Raw genomic sequence first — 6000 nt, forward strand, 5'->3', positions numbered from 1 at the left:
TGAATGTGTTATCAGGCAACATTAACAGTCAGTGATATGAAAAAGAATCTCCAACTCTACTTGACATTTCATTGATTGAGAGGCCACTAAAAAAAACATAAACATCTGCAGATGTTGCCGCAAGTAAGCTGCTCAATGCATGTTTTAGTGTACGGCATTGAATTTGTCCTCCAGTCATTTCCTAATTCAATTTCTCCATACAGATCTAAAGGATGAAGGGCAGTGATATCAGATCATTAAGGACTGGAATACTTTATGTATCACTCTTTGTGTTCAACACAAATTTGCCTCACATAACTGGATTGGACAACTTCAATCAGAGCCTCTATCAGTGACTGTAAATCTCTAACAGATGCCAAGATGAATGCAAAGCAATATTATTAGGAGAGACATTCACTCACATTGAGTACACTTATAAGGAAGCAAATGCAGATAAATTATACCATATACACAACATATTCTAAATGTACTTACATAATGCTGCCATTAGTCATGCACATGATGGAATCCAGTGAGCCAACCAGTGCTGCACAATATCTTTTAATGTTAATTCATTTTCATGTGAAATTAGTTGTCTCATATTTCTAACAGTGCATTATTATTTCTCATTAACAGCATAAATGCGTTGCTAATTACATCTGTGATGTCTTTAAATAAAGATTTAGATAAGAAAACAGCCCACAAAGCCCGTCAGTCCAGAGGTGACTGCAGTACAATAAAAATCCATTACAACTTTGGCAAGCAATCATGTCTGGGTGAGAAGGTTAACACAAGCATGCTTGCTTCCATCAGAACTTTGTGTGTTTTTCATCTTCTGAGTGAGTAGTTTAAAGTAATTATAACATGTTTTTAACAAGAATGGCATAAGATGTTCGTCATGCTGCAGTGTGATTGTGAATGCCTGTCCGTCTATTGGTTAGGCCAACAAACTTTGGTCAAGACCGACATTTTGCTAAGATGACCTGCATGCAGTTCATAGGCTACTCTAAATGCTACTTTAAATGCCAGTGTTAGGTAGGATGGCCATATTTTGATCCTCAAAAAAGAGGATAGCTTAGCTCCACCTTGAGATACTTAAAGCAGAAGTAAGCGGAATGTTTGTGTTAAAAGTCTTAAATAGTTATATCTTCCGACAGCAATCACTTACATAGAGTGTTTGGTTCCGAAACACGGGTCTGTCAGTCGCTCTGCTCTGCTGTAAGCCGAGGAGAAAACTTCTTGTATACTTCCTTGTATCCTACAACCTTTATCCATTGAGGAGAGATGAAGGGCTGTGTGTGCAGCCAAGGGGTGCGCGTGAATGTGGTGACGTAGGGACGAGGACCAATTAGATCCATGACGAGGGCGGGGGCTGCTAACTCCATCGGCTGACAAGAAGTTAGCCAAAATGACCGGATCGCTTACTTCTGCTTTAAATGATAGAAGTTTACACAAAGATGCCTTATAACTTTAATATTTTTAAAGAATGATGAATAGACAATTCAGTTTTAAAACAAAATATCTCTCTATAGCCAAAATAATATCTCTCTATAGCCAAAGACACAAATACAGATAGGGTTTGCAGAGGATATTCAACATGCTGTATTAAATAATCTCCCCTTATGTCTCGATGGTGCAAAAATAAAATAAAAATCAAAACCTCTAGAATGAAATAATTATAGCAACACTTCAGGCAAATTCCACCGGATGCGGCTGCGCTGCGTCACGGCTCCGGCATCCGGCAGCCCTCCACAACACAGAAGCCTATGCAGAGCTTCTATTTTTGCCGGACGCTGGAGCACAGCGCATCAATTCAGCACAGAGCAGACTGTGCGGGGCAGGAAATCATGTACTCTCATAACTTATCAGTTTGAATTTTATTGAATTGACAGATGATTGATGCTGTCATTGCTGTCTAGCTAAATGTCTAGCTGCTAGCTGACTGTTTAGCAAGTCAAATATTAGACAGATTTTTAGCCTACAGCAATCGACAAACAAGATGCTAATGCTGAATTGTGAGAGAAATTCTACTAGTTTATCAATGTGTTAGCTTTTCCATACAATCAATGGCTCACCATATGTGGTTGTTAACTGGCTAATTAGTCAGCAACTGTGGATAAGCTTTAAAACAAGTTATCAACAATTTTGACTGGACGCAAAATTAGGAAATGCCTTTGAGTGCAGGATGGGTCATCAAAGCTTGAAATTGTTTGAGTGGAAGAGAAACACATTTTTATGGAGAAAAAAAAAAAACTTTACTTTTTGACATGGATTTGCCAACAAGAGATACATGAGCAATTAACAGGATTAAAGCTGGGAAAGTACATTTTTCATTTCATGAGTCCTTTAACCCTAAGCTTCATTCTACTTTAAATATTGCACTTGATGAAATCTTTCCCTTTTTGTACTGACCTATTAAAAGTTTATGCATGCGGACTTCATCACTGCTGTATGAATTTGCATGAGGTCTGACTTTCATGAGGCCAGAGCAATAATAATTGAGACAATAAAGATAATGTAATACTGACTGCAATTTAAGTGATATTAATGACCACTGGGACACATTACTGTAGACATACTGGACGGATAGAGGAGATTTAAAGTCAGTGACAGATAATATACTGTATCCCCAAGCATCTCGAGTCATCTCACACTGACGGGTGACATAAACTCTGAATGTGTCCTGTGTGTGTGTGTGTGTGTGTGTGTGTGTGTGTGTGTGTGTGTGTGTGTGTGTGTGTGTGTGTGTGTGTGTGTGTGTGTGTGTGTGTGTGTGTGTGTGTGTGTGTGTGTGTGTTATGTTTGTTTTTCTGCTAATATGTTGGCAGTGTGCCTATGGAAGAATTATACCAAGAGTCAAATTAACAGCAGCTACTGACAGTTTCTTTGCTCTGATTAGAATTTCAAACACATGTGAGGATTTGCCGTCATTATTCTTTCACATTCCTCATGTTGAAACTGAAGATGCAAACACTAAAGGGAAAGAATATTTTCCACTTCAAACAATTTCAACCTCTTGCTTCTGTCACCGACTCCTGCAGTCCATTAGTATGAGAGGACTGTGATCAGTTGAAAATAAAGAGGCTGAAAACTGACCTGGCCTCGAAAAAAGTAGAGCAGGACCAGCATCTCTGCCTTTTATAATTTCATACTTGAGCTACTGGAGGGCAAACTCCTTTGAAAATAAACTCACTATAGGTGCTTGATCTCATTGCCCTTATACTGTAGAAGCACAGCTCTTACAGTACATCTACAGTGTGGTGTTCCTACGTGATGAGAGAATGAATTAAGCTTCAACAGACCTGTAATGACAGTTGCTTATTTACGCAGTTGAAAGGAGCAATCCGGAGTTATTTCTAATCGCCTCCTGAACATATTTCCAGTCGCCTCTCCATGTGCAAATTGCTATGTTCTTTTGTGTTCTCCTGTTTTAGATTGCCAAAGTGGGCACTAATGGATTCAGCAATTAATGTTCTCCCTTTATTATGACTGATTGTTATGTTTGTTATTCTGCTTTTATTCTACAATATAGCATCCTTGGGGCAGATCCCGTTGCATTCTGGTCTTACACAGCAACTCTGTTGACTGAGCATGGTGCTTGTGGTAAAAAGATTTAGGGGTTTAATTCCCCACTGCTGCTATGTGCTAAAGAAGTATGCACTCCTGAAATATTTGAACAGCCCATAAAATGCATATATTAAAAAAAGAACTACATTTGTCTAGACTTCAATATGAAACTTCATCACATCCTACTGCACCTTTCCTATAAATGTAACTAGAAACTGCAAGATGATTCATAATAGAATGACATTACAGAGCATGATGATTCAAGAAGACTCTCCGATCAAGCAGCCAGGAAATTCTGATCGGGAGTGTATCAAAGAAATTACTATTCAGTTGTAGTTACCATGCTGTTTGATATTTGACGGGAGCTGTCACCATACAGAGCAAGAGAGGGAGTAGCCTATTCATGAGATTTGCTTTCTCTGTATGGTGCCACCAACACAGTGCTGATTCACAACTCAACAACGGCTGTGTGAATGTGTGTGTGAATGGGTGAATGCGATGTATGATTTAAAAGCACTTTGGTTATTGTTGCAGGTATAGTAAAGCGCTATACTGGATATAAATACAGGCCATTTACCATTTACCATTTTAAAGAGTGTAGCCTGGCATGCATTGTGTAAGCCAGCACACACAAAAAAGACAGTGTACCAACAGCCAACACCAGCAACAAACTCATATTAAAGGGACAACGAGGAGTTTTGGAAAAGCAAACCGTTTTCACACTACATTTATGAGCCTCCGCGCGCACCGTAGAATTCTTCGACCGGCGCAAGACGGACTCATGTTTTCATTCATCAAGAATTAAAGTCAGAGGTTCAAAGAGGTTCAGTTACAGTACTGTCATAGTCCCGACCATAAACGGCAATACGGCGGCGTTATTCTCATGGGCGTCCGCGAAACCGAAAGTAAGGAAACACTGGTCGGCTCGCCCAGCATTTCCACCATTAATTAAAATAACAAAATAACGATAGAGACAAAACGATATATTTATCGAAAATGGAGCCATTAACAAGTGTGGGTAGCGTAGATTCATCCACATTAACGTGAGACTTTTTTTTTATAACCAAATAGAAACTCCCCGTTGTCCCTTTAAGTTGTTGTTTGCAGCAAAACACAATTTGCAGTTTTTTCAATTTTATCTTTGGAATTCTTTCTTCTTACTCTGGCTGCTTGTAATTAGTAGTAGTAGTAGTAGTAGTAGTAGACTTTATTATTAGACTCCAGGTCAATTTAAAATAAAATTTAAAGCAGAAGTGAGTGATCCGGTCGTTTTCGCTAATGCTGCGTTCCAGGCAGGCTTTTGAAATCGTAAATTACAGCTTCAAGTCACAACTTACGACTTTGTAGCGTTCCAGGCAACCCACTCGTGTTTTTCCGACCTGTTTTACCGGTGAAAGTCACTATAACGGCCACTCGTAACTTCCGACCGGTGAACTCGTACCAGATCGAACTGGTACCACTTCACGGTCGGAAAAATACTCGTTTCCTTGAACGCACCATAACAGTCCTCGTCGCTACGTCACCACATTCACGGCGTTCCTTGGCTGCACACACAGCCCTGCATGCCGTTCTCTCTCCTCATTGGATAAAAACTGTAGGATACGATAAATGTTTTCTCTTCGGCTCAGAGCAGAGCAGAGGGACTGAGAGACCCGTGTTTCAGTCCAAACACTCTATGTAAGTGATTGCTGTCGGAAGATATAACTATTTAAGACTTATATTAACACAAATATATCACTCACTTCTGCTTTAAAAAAAAAATTTAAAAAACACATGACATCACATGATATCATTGTGCAGGGACACTGTTATATAGGGTTTTGCTCTTATGAGGAGACAAATCATATGAAGACAGCAATATTTTTGTTAATGTATCACATCTTTAACTGTATTCTTCCTGGTGATTGAATTAACTATGTGTGTACATGTACTATGGTACAAACCAAACAAACAAAATCCACAGAACAAAGAAACAACAAACACCAACAATGACATATCAATAAGAGGATTATGAGCTTTTCTGAAGTTATTCAAATTTCCACCTACAACATCAAAGCAAAAAAACTTGATGTTTATGTTCAACATGAAATGGGGAAGGATTTAGACAGGGAACTGTATATTTATCTTTTTCCTACTATGATAAATACTGTTGAAGCAAATAGGAGAAATCAGACCTTTATCAATCAGAATATTTGCAAAAAATTATGCACTAGTTACATCCATGCCTAAATACACCCACATTAAAAGCCAGTGTGTACAATCTAGTTTCCATCTGTGGTTTTTGTGTCTCTTGTGACGGTTATCCTACAATATATCATCCCCTAATGACACTGTTCCCGTGTGGATGAAGCACTGCTGTTGGATTCAAAAATGATAATGATAATGGTAATGGCGTAGCCTGACCTAGTGAGAAGCATGACAGCTGAAGTCACCTCAGTGCACAGGAAGTGGATA

Source organism: Trachurus trachurus, assembly GCF_905171665.1.
Source record: "Trachurus trachurus genome assembly, chromosome: 13".
Lineage (NCBI taxonomy): Eukaryota > Metazoa > Chordata > Actinopteri > Carangiformes > Carangidae > Trachurus > Trachurus trachurus.